We start from the raw sequence: 17013 nt of genomic DNA, 5'->3' as shown, positions 1-17013 counted from the left end.
TAATACCCAATGTGAACCTCCCCTGACACAACTTGAGGACATGATGCAACTTGAGGCCATGAACAACAGAAAGTTCCTAAACTGTCTTGGTCTTCAAAACCAGTATATTTTTAAGCAACAATTTGCGAGTGACCAGATGTATTGCTACAGTTCAGACAAAAGCAGGCCCTTCCCTACCTGGTTATCCGAGTTAGTGACAGGAGTGCTGTGTGTGTTCAGGTTTTAACATTTGCTCTATTTTTTTTACTAAGGCTTCCGTCGACACTAATTTTTAATGGAATTTGAAAAATTGCAGATGGCTTCAAAAATCACGTCTTAATCTGATAAAACTAGCAAGGAATAATACAAAGGGTAAAAAAAGCCTCAAGGTCCTGCTCTCATCAGAGTAGTATGGGTAACACGTAAATAAAGAAAACAAATCAGTGCCCCGTTCACACTTCATCAACTGCCTAACAACTTGCAACCAGTTAATTATGCAGCTTTAAAATGCATGCACAGGAGAAATGATTCAGAAATAAGCTTCTACAATGAGAAGAGACAGCACAGAAATACCGACTCCACTCAGGTAAATTTAACCCTTCAAATTTGACAGTGCTGAAAGAAAGTACTGTATGTAATAGCAAAGTGACTTGTGTCTGCTTTATGCTAAGCACTTAATAACCACTTATCTACAATGATCGCTCTACATTTGTTTATTGCTACTAACCTTTGTAACTTTTACACCTCACCTAAAAGGAAGATAAGGATTTACACACTGCACACAGGAACTGAATGCTAAGTTAGTTACTCTTGATTAAATATATAGAAGACCAGCAAGTGGTAAGTAATATTAGGCTGCGTCACTTTCACATTTCCAAACATTTAGGACCCATGTAGCCTGGTAGCTCAGTAAATACAGTATTGCTACAGCTAGCAGCAGAACATGAGCTTCATACCAACTCTGCAAATCCTCAGGACTTGTCAGGCTTTGCCGAGCTTGCTTTCGCATGTCTGCAACTCTATTTTACCTTGTTTACCTGTAACAACAATTTTCTAATGATCAGGTGGTAATTGTCTAATATGCTGATGATGGTGACAGCAACAGGACACGAGCAGATGGAATGAAGGTGTGTCAGGGGAAGTTCAAATTGGACATCAGGAAAAGGCTCTTCACAGAGAGAGTGGCTGGTTGCTGGAACAGGCTCCCCAGGGCAGTGGTCACTGCACCAAGCTTGTCAGAGTTCAAGGAGCATCTGGATGACGTTAGTCATACGGTTTAGTCTTAGGTAGTCCTGTGAGGAGCAGGGAGTTGGACTCGACGATCCTTATGGGTCCCTTTCAACTAAAGATAGTCTATGATTCTATATTCTAATTTTGTGTAATTTTATATAGTTGTGTAATAGAACCTTAATAACCAGTAATTAGCAGCTACTTAGCATGAATAAGAATGCAATGCAGGGGGATTACAGTCAGGGAATGACAGGAGTGGGGGGAGGTGCAAGATGACACTGGAAACTTCAGGGTTGTAAATAAGTCACCGGCGGTCAGCTAAAAATACACAGACCTGGGAGCTGGGGAAAGCCAGTTCTGGGGGCAACAACGAGAACAAACAACTCCCACCACACTGAGCCAACCAACCTCAGCACCTATGGAGGTAACAGAAGGGTGAGCAGATGCAGAGACAGAGGGGTGGATGAAAGCCCACAGAATAAAGTTGACTGTTGTAAGTTGTTTATATATTTTCTGCCCTCCAAAGATTAGGCCAGTTTCATTGACCAATGATAGGATTTCAGGAATAATTTTCTCGTGTTTCAGTTCTTCTCTTTTGCCCGATGGAGAGGTCACTACAGAGTTTTATGCTCTGCTGCCTGCCTGACCAGCTGGAGGCAAAATCTACTTTATTCTGATCAGGTTGTGTTTCAGTATGTATGAGGCATAATGTGAACAATATGTGATGGTCAAAAGAGTATCAACACCAACGAACAGAAAAGTGTGTCCTAAGATCTTTATATGGTAACTTCCACACAGCGTCATCATCAACCCAGCCAGGTTTCTTCTTTCTCTGCGTGAGAAGAGCACTGAACTACAGGTAAGTGCACAGGTACTAACGTCGATCAGGGAGTTTTGGCCTGTGCTCCCACCAGTATTTGGTACCACGCTTCAGCTGGGTCCCAGGAAGCTCTGGCACAGGCAGGGTGGGGTGCTTCTCCTCCCACGGTGAGTCCGCCGTACATGTCTACACCTGAGTGAGCCATCAAGATGCACTCAGTAGCAACTGAGAAGAAACAGGCTCTTCAAAAATGTGATTTATCTAATTTCTTTGCAACATCCACCTGTGCATGAGATTAATCCTGTCCTAAAAAGGCCCTATGTCACTTCCTCAACATACAGCAAATTTAGACAAATAGTTCAAATACAGATAGCTACGTTACATATATGTGGGTAGATAACTCCCACTGAATATAAACTTCCATTTGAAAAAAGCCACAAAAAGGAGTGTGTAACCCTTTATCACAAGCGATTATCAGAGCCCAGAAGCTAGCAGGGGTTAGGTGCCTAGTCATGTAATAAAATGGAGATGTGTAGTAATATAATAATACTAAAGGTGCCACGGTCACTTTTTCCCAGTACAATAGCAGGTTTAAGGTTTATTGCCCTGTTTAGTGCCACACCATTCACTGCTGCCCTTGGGCCCAGGTCCTTCAAGCCACAGCCGGATGACATGAAGCGTTCCTCTGCAATACCTATTTTAGGCAATCGGGCTTCCTGACCTCGTGCCTCCAGTGCACTTTCGTCATGGCACCTCTCCTGCACTCAGGCTGGTGGACCCAGCCCAGCACTCTGCTCCAGCACACACCTCTTCAGAACAGCACACTCAACATCACTCAAACATTCATACCTTTACTACATGGAGGAAGATAAACAGGCCTTAAATACCCTACCGACAGTTGTATCTGCAAATGTATGGTACTTGATTTTAACGCAAAGCAGGTCTTTGGTACCGCCTATAGAATTTCCATTCTCTTAAAATGCGAAATGAAATTAAGCTAGGGGAAATTGAATTAAATGTGGTTGTAGCATAAAGCTTGCTGCAGTCTGCTGAGAGTCTTTTAAATGGATACTGTGGTACAAAAGTTTTATGGATTGCCAAGAACGCTTTAATGGTACTCTCAGCTGAAAAGCAATTGAAAAGGTGGGTGAAAAGGGCACGCTTTTTCTTTACTTCAGCTACTGATGCATCAAAGCACGGAAGCAGCAAAACATTTTCAGTAGCTATTTGTTAGAGTTGAAAGCAAAATAAACTATTCTCTGCAGTACAGCTGCAGCAGGAATACTTATAAAGAAAAGAAGAAAAATAAAATGGTGTGAACATTGGTAATGCATCATTTGCAGCTGGTAACTTCAGTATTTACAAATATCACTTTATCTACAAATAAATGAAGAATAAGAACAGGTATTTCCTGCGAGTTGTTTAGCACAGGCATAATTTCAAAATGAAGAAAACTGCTGAAAAGCCATCACTTGATCTGCAGAGGTTTACAGCAAAAGTCTTTAACCAGGGAAGAGTTTCAGCTCAAGAGCTGCCGAGGGAAATATTTCATATCATCAGCTCTGAATGCACGGAAACATCGAGGCACGTTCCCATAAGATGTTTCTCTAACATTACAATCGAAAGTATAACTTTGTGGTTTGCAGCAACATTTTTTAACACTTTGTGACAACTTCCCACTTAAAATTTTTACATTATGGGTGATGAAAATGAAGATTGTGGATACCAGCAGCCAAATACTGTATTTATTCCTGTGCAATGCACTGAAAAGCTTACTGTCGAATCTTACAGTCAGCAGACAACTCGAATGTGTTAAAGAAATAACGCATTAAATAATTCTTATTTTGTTGTCGATTACCTTTTATTTGACTGTAAAGGTAACGCTTATTTAAAAATGTGTCAAGGGAAAACAAAAAATGAAATAGAGTAACAGTCACTGTTTACTTTAGATAACAAATATGTTGGCATCATGCTGTTATTTCAGCAAACAAAATCACATTAAAGCTAATCCTATTTTTTGTGAAAATGTTGTTTTAAGCATTAAAAGCTGTAAACATTGCTGAAATGTTCAGATTTCACAAGAGGCTGGGCATGTTGTGTTTGGAATAGCGTGTAACAAGAATTTTTATAGACTATGTATCCATAACTCAAGCACTTTGGACTAAAAAATGGCCCTAAGAGTGTGTCTTCCAATTCAGTTCACTAATTCTATTCTAACAAGGCCAAGTGCCAGGTCCTGCACTTGGGTCACAACAACCCCATGCAACACTACAGGCTTGGGGAAGAGTGGCTGGAAAGCTGCCTGGTGGAAAAGGATCTTGGGGTGTTGGTCGACAGCCAGCTGAACATGAGCCAGCAGTGTGCCCAGGTGGCCAAGGCGGCCAACAGCATCCTGGCTTGTGTCAGGAACAGCGTGGCCAGCAGGAGTAGGGAGATGATCGTGCCCCTGTACTCGGCACCGGTGAGGCCGCACTCAAGTACTGTGTTCAGTTTTGGGCCCCTCAGTACAAGAAAGACATTGAGGTGCTGGAGCGTATCCAGAGAAGGGCAACAAAGCTGGTGAAGGGTCTGGAGAACAAGTCTTATGAGGAGCAGCTGAGGGAATTCAGGCTGTTTAGTCTGGAGAAGAGGAGGCTGAGGGGGGACCTTATTGCTCTCTACAACTACCTGAAAGGAGGTTGGAGTAAGGCAGATGTTGGTCTCCTCTCTGAAGTAACTAGCAATAGGATGAGAGGCAATGGCTTCAAGTTGCAGCAGGGGAGGTTTAGAAGATCGGATATTAGGAAAAAATTCTTTATTGAAATAGTGGTCAGGCATTGGAACAGACTGCCCAAGAAGGTTGTGGAGTCCCCATCCCTGGAGGTGTTCAAAAAACATGTAGCTGTGGCACTTCAGGATATGGTTTAGTAGGCATGGTGGTGTTGGATGGTTGGACTCGATGATCTTAGAGGTCTTTTCCAACCTATGATTCCATGAATAAGTACTCTATGGTATCATCTTCTGAGATACTTGATTTCTACCTCAAAAACTGCGGAAAGAATACTTTACCTCTGTAAAAAGACGCAGTCAGACTACAGACAACTATGCTTCCATAATTTCATAAGCTGAGCTTCAAGGTCAAGACAATTTCAATCACAAACATTTCATATTTGAATTTAAAAATAACATTGTAACAACGAGTTGCAAATAACTGAACGCACAGAGCCAGGCAGCGGTGTCATCTCAGACAGCTCCTGTCGGCGGCCTGAGGAGCGGCGGCACCTCCCAGGGCCCACGCCAGACACCCCTGAGGCAGCGCGCGATAACCCTTCGCGGGTCTCTGTGCCCCGACCTTGCCCGGCGACTCTTGCAGGTACCTGGACTGCCTGGGAAGCCTCCTGCTCCCGCCTCTACCGGCACCGGCGCTCACCGCCAGCACCCGCACAGCCCCGGGGCCGCCCGCCCTGGCGGGGCCCGCAGACTCCTCACGCCGTGCCCAGCCCCGCCGCCGCAGCCAGTACAGCCCACGTGACCGCGGGCGGCTCGCGCGCGGGGGACGCGCTGCCGGCAGGAGAGGGTGAGCGGGCCGGGGCGGCTGGCGGGCCGGGCGACGGAAGCCGGACGGGCTCAGAGCGCGGAGGGCCGGGGCGGGGAGCGCGTGGCGGGGCGAGGAAGTGGCGGGGGAGGAGGGAGCGGGGACGGAGGGAGGGACGGGGGGAAAGGCGGGGGGTTGGGGGGGGCGACGCGACACACGCCGCGCGGCAGGCCCGGCCGCGAGCCCGCCCCACCTCGCGCCAGCCGCTCGGTGCCGCCCCTTCTGCTCCGCCCCTCCCTCCGCGCGCTCGAGCCGCCGGCGACCGCTGGGCGGGGCGGTTGCAGAGCCCCTCCCCTCCAAGCGGCGAGGCGGGGGTGTGGGCTGCGGAGCCGCGCGGGGGATGACGAAGCCCTCGCGGCGGGGCGCGTGGCGGCGTGGCGTGGCGAGGCGAGCTCTGCGGGCGGCAGCGGGGCGGTGCGCGCGCTGCCTGGCGGCCTGCCCGTGCGCCCGGCGTCGGATTCACCCCGCGTCCGTTCCCCCGTTGCGTTACCGAGACGCTGCCTCCCGGCTGGACTGGGGAGACGCGGCAAAGCCTGTTTGTAGTAGTGGTAGTAGTGCCTTTGCTACTAGTTCAGTTTCTCGTAGTGAAGCGCGGCTCGGCTCTGCGCAGTCTGACTGCCTGTGGTGGCTGAGGGGAAGCAGGCGGAAGCGGAGCAGCGTTTGGTTGCATGGGAGGGAACGGGGGTCTGAGCGTGGCCACGTGGTTGTGCCCCCCCTTTCACTCGCTTTTTGTCTGCAGCTGCTGTGTCCAAGACCCTGCTCTTGGTCCTGGACTGGGTGCAGCTCGTGTTTAACCTGCTTTCCTGCTTTGTTAATTTCCTGTCAGATCTTGCGTTTGTCCTGTGTGGACTAAGTCAATGGCAGTTCTGTGGCATTCTGGTGGAGTGGCTTTCCTGCTACCCTGCATCCTGGACATCTGAAAGATAAAGTATTATTTTGGTTTATAATGATACAACTTTTCTTAAAGAGGCTGCCTTTCCCTGTCTGGTACTTGTCCATCAATCTGTTCTCAGTTTAATGCTTCTCTAAATACAGGCCGCAATGCTTGAAGCTGAAGAGACGCAACCAATTCCTAGACATGTCTCTCTGGTGTTCTTGCCTTTTTAAAGGAAAATTAATATTTTTCGAAGTCAATGAAAAGCTTAGATAGAAAACCTGCAGCTGAACGCCACTATCTAAGCTTGCAGTATCTTTAAATTAGCCAGTATTCCATTGTGGTTTTTTTTTTTTTTTTTTTAGCATATCATTGCTGTTCAGTTGAACTGGAGATAGCAAAAGACATTGATAGCAAGAAACATTGACATAGCAAAAAAGGAGAGAGGTGATCTAGGAAGGCTACTTTACATCTCTCTGGGTAACTTTATTGTACCAGCGCATTTCTACTTTCTTTTTCTCCCCAAAAAGCATACGTCACCCATACTTGTTCCTTGTTCAGTTAGGAAATAAATAGAAATTATTTGTCAACAGAATACACTTGGAAGACAAAAACTCTTGGGGATCTTCAGGGTAAATGAAATAATTTCTCTAGAAGACTTTAGAACTAGACTTTTTTTTTCCAGTATGCAGGTTTGTAACTGAATCCACATGCATTTTGTAAAAAAATGTAACATTTTTAACAGCTGTGATTGGGAGATTTCTAGGCATTTTAAATTTCTTTAAAAATAATGGATTCTTCTTTTTAACTTGTATTTTGTTACCAAAATAAATTTACTCCTGGAATTGATAGGAAATAACTATACACATGGTATAGTAGTGGGTGGTATCCAGATTTGTGAGAAGAATGTTTGAATCATGCTGAACAATAATTTTCAGATTCAGGTGGTTTCCTAGTCACAGTTGGAATTTTGCGTTGAGATCTTTGTAAGATGACCAGTGTGCCACAATTTCCAGCTGTTTCTGGAGTACCTGGATCCTTATGCTTATGGTTTAGTTGTTTTGTTTATTCTTCAGACCTGAGAAATTTATAACGGCAGTTGAAGTTGTCACAAATCCGAGGCTCAAAATCAATATGGTGGTGAATGGTTATTACAGAGCACACTAGGTGTGCACTTAGAAAGTCTCACAGTGACCTCTAATGTTCAAGCATAAAACCTGAGTTAAAGGAAGTTGTTTTTCGAAGGCACTATTTTCCATATTTGTACATTTAGTTTGTTAATATGCCACAGACAGTAGATAGTATTCGGTTCATCGGGTCTTCCTGCTAGGTTTCATGGGAATGGATGTTGGGAAATCAGTTCTAATTCCTCCATTTTAAGCAAGTGTGCACAAAGCCTTCTTTACAACAGTTGTGGGACAACTAGTTATTTTTGTAAAGTATACTGAAAATGGAAAATATCTTTAAAATATTCAATACATTCTCTCTGTTGTTTCTTTTGGAATTTTTATTCATGCTATAATAAATATTATTGCCACTTATTATTCTGTCCTTACATGCTCAATGCATACTCGCATACTTGAAAGATTAGTAGCTGAGAAGCTTGTTTCTGGTATATACTAATTTGATTTTCCATTAGGCTAGAAGAAGCTTCCCTGTTGTGTACTAAACTTACTCGTTAATCCAAATGCAAAAACTTCTAGAAGAGTTTGTTTCTGACAATATTCATGTTTTCAGTTCAGTGCTGTTATTCTTAGGCTGCTTATTGAATGTTATATGAATACTTAAGATTGTGTGCTTTGGTTAAAACTGAACGTTCCCTTTTTTTGTGTTTTGGCTAAGTTTGATTCTGGATAACCACAACTAACGTGACAGTTTCATGGTACTTGAAAGAAGCCCAGAGAGCTGACTAGATAAATGTGCAAATGAATTTAAAATCAAAGGTTATGCTATTGTTTACTGTAAATATAATTTACAAATTTAGTGTGTTTTGAAGCAACACCTCATTTATGCAGTCTACTCGAGACCAAAATATAACAGCAGCTGGTAGTTGTTTGTAAAGGGCACTTCAAATCAATTTACAGAATTAACTGAATTTGCAGACATTGAATCTCTAAGCTGAAAGGCAACACAGAACTTTCAGTTGCGAGAAGCTAAATATGTGTTATGTTGCTCACTTTAGTGTGCTCCAAAATTGAGGTAATTTAGTACTTTATGTACAATATGTGTTAATGATTATTGGTTTTTGAAGATACACAAACATGACTAAAACCAATTATTGTATCTTTTATGCTAGAACAACTGGTACTCTGCCAGTCACCTGCAGGATAGCACTTGAAGACTTTGCATTACATCTTAAGTTTAAATGCTCTGAAAAGATCTAATTTATAACAATTAGTGATCTCTTTTTCTATTGCAGTGCCCATAGAAAAGTGAACATATTGCTGCTCCTTTTCTTGATTGCTTGAAGTGGAATCCTGAATAACTTGTCAGAACTGAGGGGTGGCTGATTATTCTTCATTCTGAACTAGCTGTTACTTTAATTGCTGAGAATGACTTTCATCTACAGTTGCAGTTTCTTCTGCTTTTGCTGTATATTTGAAGAGTGAAATGTTTTGTTTGGAAATACAAGATTGCCCATGATGGTAAAATTCGTGTCCTTGGGACACAAAGTTAATTTTTGAGAATAAACAATATGAATTTCTTTCCAGTTGCAACTAACATGTGGACTGAGTCTTTGTACATGAGGTAGATCTCAGTGGTGGACTGTAGTAATATTAGATTAAAAGAATAATCATTTCCACATTTAACAGGTTTTTTTTCCCCAGTAATAATTCTATGACAGATTAGGTTGCTGATTGTTGTGGTTTAAGGTTTTTGTTGTGGTGTGGTTTGTAAGCTGGAAGTTCATTGTGTTGATCAATTTTTGTCTGCTTCTGGGAACTTCCATGTATGTTGTAGCTCTGAGAAGATTACAGAAGTGGATTTTTGTTGTTGCTTTTCTGTGTTGCGGTATACTGGAAAAATGGGAGCTATGACATGGAAATAGTAATTACTTTAATGCAAACTAAGGTGTAAGAGAAGGGTATGTAATGGAGTTGAAGCTAACAAAACCTGCTGCTTTGTGTTTGGAACAAGCAAAACATCGTGGGATCAGGACAAATGTCTAACCTAGGAGAAGCTGAACAGCAGAGCGTTACAGAGCAGACATGTAGTTACTGAAACTGATGATTAGGTTAGGATTTGCTGCTTCAGTAATGCAACAGTCATTTCCGTGATCTGTGGCATTTCCAAACTCGCAATAGAGCGGCACTCTTTAATGACTCTGTGCTGGGGGAGACAGGGAGATTAATAAGATGGAGGAATACTGTGAGGATAACCTGTGTGTAGAGTATAAAGATGTTAATGGAACAGAAATTTCGCCACTATGGTGGAATATTACCAGGATGGACTTTTCTTTATTGAAGTATAAATGAGAGCTCCTTCTGGAACTAGATAATATTTTTAAATGAAAACTTAAATGGACGGATCTTTTTTAATTATTTTTAACTGCAAACTTACATGAACTAATCTGTTGATTCTTCTGTGGCATTCATCACCATTGTGTTTGTGTACATACGCCTGTACTTGGATAAATTAATATGAATTAAGTTAGCCTACTAAAAAGTCTGCATATTTGTACCCTTACAAAAACTACTGTAATGTAGAGGCTATTGAAATGTACAGCTAAAGTGGGAAATGAGGGTCAGGCTGCATGGCAGTAGTTTGCTCTGGCCTTGTATCCTGAAAGACTGTAGAAAAGGCATGTGTTAAAAAGATCACACAAATTCTGATACTGAGCAGCATCTTGTCCATCACAATTGTTAGACCTGGTATAACCTTGTCTTCAGGTTTTACCAGTCTTACTTAGAGCAAAAGCTTTTGTGCTCAATTTTCTATTTCATAGGATGCAATAGAATTGGGTTCATTCTTGTGTTTTGGTATTTTCTGTTATGAAAGTCTTACTTGTTTTCAAACCATGTATGCCTGATTTCTAGTGTGATGCCACTTATTTATAGAAAAATGCATATTGCAATTGACAAAGAAGTTGGTTAGTTCAGCGGTTCATGAAACTGTATATAGTAAAGTTACTAATTTCTGAACTAGATCAAATAGGTCATTTCAAACTAACATAGCAGTCTTGGCTGGGTAGTTGTTTTGTGTATAGGTTATAATTCCCTCCTTCCTGTTCCCTCGCATGCCTTCTTGTAGAAGCACATTAGGGGCCATTTTATTTTCTTTGTGGATGACTGCTAATGCCTTGTTTTTGCAGCTATTTTTCCTATCATACTTCTGTGGGTAATTTTTAAGTACCTAGATTTGCAAAGATATTGTAACCTGGGGCTTTCTGAATGTTACTTGATGATTTTCTACAGGCTGTTTGATAAATAGTGTCTTCTAATGTGTGGGCAAGTGTAAGAAAAATAAACATTTTATACATAGAGAGCTATCTAAATAGCATCTCTGCTCCATATGTTGTAATACCCACAAGAGGCTCATTATAATCCCTGGACCTTTTGTGCACCAAATACTTCAGTCCAGATAATGCTGTGCTCCATCTGCCTTAATCTCCGAGCTGCACAATGTGAAATTCTTAATGCTTTGACCTGCTGTGTGCTAGCATTTTTGATCTTGGATTTTTCTTGTCCATGTTGCCATCTCAAACAAGTTTTCAAGGTTGCCGCTTTGAAGTTTGTCTGTTCTACTGAATTATTCTGTTTTTTTTTCCCTAAACCAAGTGTAATTTACAAATGCTGAAAAGTCTGTGCATCTCTAAATTATTTTTTCTATGTTTTATGTGTTTGATTTTGTTGCACCATCTTTTAAGCGTTGTGATTTGTTGATCTTATTCGAGGTGTCACTGACTGGGCAGAGATCCAGAAATACGTGTTGGTGAAATTATTTTTTCCAGCAAAGAATCCTTCACTTGCTTCACTGATGCATTTAAACCTGCTGTTACATGCATGAAACCAGACACCACACTGGATTTCAGAATTTTGCTCTGGAAACATGATGCACTTAAAATCTACGTATATTTTAGAAATATTTTGAACTTTACACACCAGAGAGTTCCACATTAATTATCATTAAACATTGATAATTCACAGAGATCTTACTTTTAGACATCATTCGAATCAACTGTTACTGATTTATTGCTTGGATGAATTTGCAATTTTATAATAGTATATATGATTACCATCTTTTCATGTTTACATATGAGGAAATCATGTTATGTCTTTCAAACTTATATATATATCTTTATGTACCTATGAAATAATTAGCTTCTTGCCCTTAACGTTTTTGTTGGGTGTTACTGTCCAACACTTCGTCAGATTCTGTATGTTTAGATTTAAAGCTGTTAAGAGTTGACTATCTGTTCTGGGGGATATTCTTATTTAAAAAAACCACACTAAAATGTAGTCTAAAGGAGAATTAGAAGTAACTTTGTATACCTCAGATTCTAAAAGTAAAGTAGATTAGAGACTTGGAAATAGTAATTTCAACCTTGCTATAATTTGTGATTCACTTTGAATGATGGACATCAACATTTTTATATATAAATGACAGGCACACGTATTATTTATGCATTTTTATGAACCCATACATTAATGTGATATAGAAATTATATTTCTATTATAAATATAAAATATTTACTATAATATTTCTACAGTATAAATTTAAAATCAATATAAACTATAAATTTTTTGTTATAAAATTTCTCTATAATCTAGAGAAAAATGTGTTAAATTTAAATATTGGAAAGTTATGGCAGTATTTCCTTCAGTAGTTTTCACAGATTTTCTCAAGTTGAATATGTCTTCCAAGAAAATAGTTAAATGGAGAACATTGAGGTTGTAAAATATAATCTGTAAGAGCAGAATGTTATCTCCAGGAGTGATAGCTGTCTAATATTTTCTTTATTTTTAAACAAATACTCCAGTCAGAAGATTATTTATTTCTAAAAAATTGTAAGGATCTTTGTTGTGTCTAACGTTTACTACCCTAAATTCTTTCTTGCGACTGCAGTAAATGTTTATAATTACTTTTTGCCCTTTTTTTATTGTAAGACCACCTAAGTATAAGAAAAGAAAACACTACGCATTTTAATCAGACAGTATTTATCAACTGAGGATTATCCATTCACATGTATACTTACTGGTAGAAGGTAATGGTGAAAACTGTCTTTCTGCTGCCTCTATTCAAACTCTTCTCCTGTGGCAATGCAAGACAACTTGAAGCCCCTCTTACTGAAAGAGTGATGTGTAACATTCCATTTACTGGCGGTTGGATGATGAACTGTTGTGTCAGCAGTTGCATGGTATCTCTGCATGTGCATATATATGGTGATAAATGGTGTCCCTCAGGGGTCCATACTGGGCCCAGTACTGTTCAACATCTTCACCAATGACATAGCGGGATGGAATGCACCCTCAGCAACTTTGCAGATGAGACCAAGCTGAGTGGTGCAATTGACACGCCAGGACAGGATGCCATCCAGAGGGACCTGGGCAAGCTTGAAAAGTGGGCCCATGTGAACCTCATGAGGTTCAACAAGGCCAACTGCAGGGTCCTGCACCTGGGTCAGGGCAACCCCCTGTATCAGTACAAACTGAGGGATGAAGGGATTGAGAGCAGCCCTGCTGAGAAGGACTTGGGGGTGCTGGTGGATGAAAATCTGGACATGAGCCGACAATGTCTGCTCGTAGCCCAGAAAGCCACCTGTATCCTGGGCTGCATCAAAAGAAGTGTGGCCAGCAGGTCACAGTATCACAGAATGTTAGGAGTTGGAAGGGACCTCTGTGGGTCATCTAGTCCAACCCCCCTGCCAAAGCAGGGTCACCCAGAGCAGGCTGCACAGCACTGCGTTCAGGCAGGTTTTGAATATCTCCAGAGAAGGAAACTCCACAACCCCTCTGTGCAGCCTGTTCCAGTGCTCTGTCACCCTCGAAGTAAAGAAGTTCTTCCTGATGTTCAAATGGAAGTTCCTATGCTTCAGCTTGAGCTTGTTGTCCCTTGTCCTGTTGCTGGGCACCACTGAAAAGAGTATGGCCCCATCCTCCTGACACCCACCCTTCAGATATTTATAAGATTCCCTCTCAGCCTTCTCCAGGCTAAACAAGCCCAGCTCCCTTGGTCTTTCCTTGTAGGACAGATGCTCCCGTCCCCTCATCATCCTCGTAGCCCTCCGCTGGACTCTCTCCAGTAGCTCCTCATCTTTCGTGAACTGGGGAGATCAGAACTGGACAGAGTACTCCAGATGGGGCCTCACTAGGGCAGAGTAGAGGGGAAGGAGAACCTCCCTCGACCTGCTGGCCACACTCCTCTTGATGCATCCCAGGATGCCATTGGCTTTCTTGGCAGCCAGGGCACACTGCTGGCTCATGGTTAACCAGTCGTCCACCAGCACACCGAGGTCACTCTCCACAGAGCTGCTCTCCAACAGGTCTGCCCTGAGCCTGTACTGGTGCCTGGGGTTGTTCCTCCCCAGGTGCAAGATCCTTCACTTCCCCTTATTGAGTTTCATGAGGTTCCTCTCTGCCCGACTCTCCGGCCTGTCCAGGTCTCGCTGAATGGCAGCACAGCCTTCTGGTGTATCTACCACTCCTCCCAGTTTTGTGTCATCAGCAAACTTGCTGAGGGTACACTCTATAACTCTTCATCCAAGTCATTGATGAGCAAGTTGAATGAGACTGGGCTGAGTACTGACCCCTGGGGAACACCACTGGTTACAGACCTCCCACTAGACTCAGCGCTGCTAATGACAACCCTGAGTTCTGCCATTCAGCCAGTTCTCAATCCACCTCACTGACCACTCATCCAACCCACACTTCCTGAGCTTCCCTAGGAGGATATTATGGGAGACCGTGTTAAAAGCCTTGCTGAAATCCAGGTAGATAACATCCACTGCTCTCCATCTGCCCGGCTGGTCATACCATCATAGAAAGTTATCAGATTGGTCAGGCATGATTTCCCCTTGGTGAATCCATGCTGACTACTCCTGATAACCTTCTTTTCCTCTACTTGCTTAATGATGACATCCAGAATGAACAGCTCCATCATCTTTCCTGGGATGGAGGTGAGGCTGACCGGCCTGTAGTTCCCTGGGTCCTCCTTCTTGCCCTTTTTGAAGATTGGAGTGACATTGGCTTTTCTCCAGTCCTTGAGCACCTCTCCTGTCCTCCAGGACCTTTCAAAGATGATGGACAGTGGCTCAGCAATGACATCTGCCAGCTCCCTCAGCACTCATGGGTGCATTCCGTCGGGGCCCATGGATTTGTGGGCATCCAGATTGCTTAAAGGATCCCTCACACAATCCACCTCAGCCAAGGGAAAGTCCTGTCTGCCTTTCTCTGGTCTTCCTGTCTTACCTCAAGGGACTGGGATGCCTGAGGGCCAGCCTTAGCAGGGAAGACTGAAGCAAAGAAGGCATTCAGTAACTCTGCCTTCTCTGTATTTTCTGTCACCAGGGCACCCACCTCATTCAGCAGTGGCCCCACATTTTCCCATTTACTGCTGATGTACTTGAAGAAGCCTTGCTTGTTGTCTTTGACATCACTTGCTAGATTTAATTCCAGGTGGGCCTTAGCCTTCCTCTTTGCTTCCCTGCATGCTCTGACAACATTCCTGCATTCCTCCCAAGTGGCCTGTCCCTCTTTCCACATTCTGTAGGTTGAGGGAGGTGACTCTGCCCTTCTACTCCAGTCTGCTGGGACCCCACCTGGAGTCCTGCATCCAGCTCTGGAGCTCTCGGCACAGGACAGACATGGAGCTGTTGGAACGAGTCCAGAGGAGGGCCACAAAAATAAGCAGAGGGCTGGAACACCTTTCCTATGAGGAAAGGCTGAGAGTGTTGGGGCTGTTCAGCCTGGAGAAGAGAAGGCTCAGGGGAGACCTTATTGCAGCCTTTTAGTACTTAAAGGGAGCCTATAAGAAAGGCGGGGACAGGCTTTTTAGCAGGGCCTGTAGCGACAGGACAAGGGGTAATGGTTTTAAACTAAAAGAGGGTAGATTTAAACTAGATGTAAGGAAGAAATTTTTTGACAATGAAGGTGGTGAAACACCGGAATAGAATCCCCAGAGAGGTGGTAGATGCCCCATCCCTGGAAACATTGAAGGCCAGGTTGGACAGGGCTCTGAGCAACCTGATCTAGTTGAAGATGTCCCTGCTCACCTAGACTAGATGACCTTCAAAGGTCCCTTCCAACCCAAACCATTCTATGACTCTGTATACTTATCCAATGGTAAATGCTTGTCTGTGCTTTTTGGAGGGGAAAGCTTATGAAAAAGACCTGGCAAAAATGTGCATACTGTTCAATGAGATACTGGCATGTAGTATCTTCTTACCCTTGTGTTAAAAATGTTTTGTTATATGGAAAGATTTAAGGTTAAAACGGGTTTTTTTTTTTGAGTAGTTATTCTCAAACTGTTTAAAATGTGTGTGCACATGTTTACCATCTTTTGGAAAGAAGGATTTCTACAGTAGAGCAGAATAATCTACAGGCCTGCTCAGTTTGTGTCCTGGGAAAAAGCTGTCCTTAACTGTGGGAGGTGAGGAACCAGGAAACTTTTAGAATGTAGTGCATGACTGGAAATGAAGGATGCATCTTGGTGTGGATGTAGGATGAAACCAATGGTTTGATCAGTTGCCTGCTAGAGGAAGGAAAGGAGGGAGAGAGGAAGGAAAGAAAAAAAAATTCAGGACAGGTAGAGATGTCCTTCAGCACAACAGCTGTTGTTGGCTTTGCACATCGATTGCTTGTAGGGTGCTGTTGGTGTTTTTCCCCTCATCTTTGTGCGTAATGTGCCTTGCATGTGTTCAAAACCACAGAAGTAGGACCTCAACTCCTAGCTTTGTCCACAGCCACTTAATACTCCCAGTGTTGCCTTGGCCAAGTGTTGTACTGAGAATGTAGCATTTTGTCTTAGCTGTTTTAACCTGGCTGCTAGATTCTGTGTCACTATTAATTAGCTTGTAGCTCCAGGAGCATATGGTTGGTCTCCTGTGGATTGTCTGACCAATTACTTCAGATACTAGATTTTTCTGTAGATACCAGCATGGGGCTTTTGCAAGAAGTTTGTAACAAGATCTGTCAGTGGATTTAGTAGAAGGGATGGGATAAACAGTCATGCTTCATTAGTAATGAAAAATAGGTTTGACTATGAGGAATTTAAAGAGTAAGTAAATGCATCTGATTTCTTAAAGTTTTTAAAAAGATTTCTTAAATCAATCAAATTGTGATACATCTGTCAGGCAATGTCTTTCAGCTCAAAGAGTACTTGTAGACAACATGGTGGATATGTTTGTGGGTAAGCTCTCAAAATTGTGTTTTGGGGCTGACATTGCTGTTAGAGTGGAGGAGGTCTGAGATATGCCAGACCTCATAGCAGAGGAGTGGAGTTCCAGCCAGAAAACAGAAGAGGCGAAGTTTGGAATCGGTAGATTGAGAGAATGATGTTAAGGTGTATGGAATGATATAGTTTCTTAAATGGTAGACA

General features: G+C 42.8%; 1 protein-coding gene across 5 annotated transcripts in view; it reads left to right on the top strand.

Moving 5' to 3' along the window:
• The first annotated feature begins 5258 nt into the window (after positions 1 to 5258).
• IMMP2L (inner mitochondrial membrane peptidase subunit 2) overlaps positions 5259 to 17013 on the top strand; it is a 507930-nt gene continuing 496175 nt past the window's right edge. Inside the window, exon 1 of one of the 5 annotated variants that reach the window (XM_075428260.1) lies at positions 5259 to 5381. The gene's annotated coding sequence lies outside the window, so the exon portion shown is untranslated. The other 4 variants (XM_075428255.1, XM_075428258.1, XM_075428257.1 and 1 more) reach the window with 4 other exon arrangements.

Source organism: Opisthocomus hoazin, chromosome 8 (assembly GCF_030867145.1).
Source record: "Opisthocomus hoazin isolate bOpiHoa1 chromosome 8, bOpiHoa1.hap1, whole genome shotgun sequence".
NCBI lineage: Eukaryota > Metazoa > Chordata > Aves > Opisthocomiformes > Opisthocomidae > Opisthocomus > Opisthocomus hoazin.
Note: the sequence above shows the minus strand (reverse complement) of the source record. Positions and strands in the feature narration are given on the sequence as shown.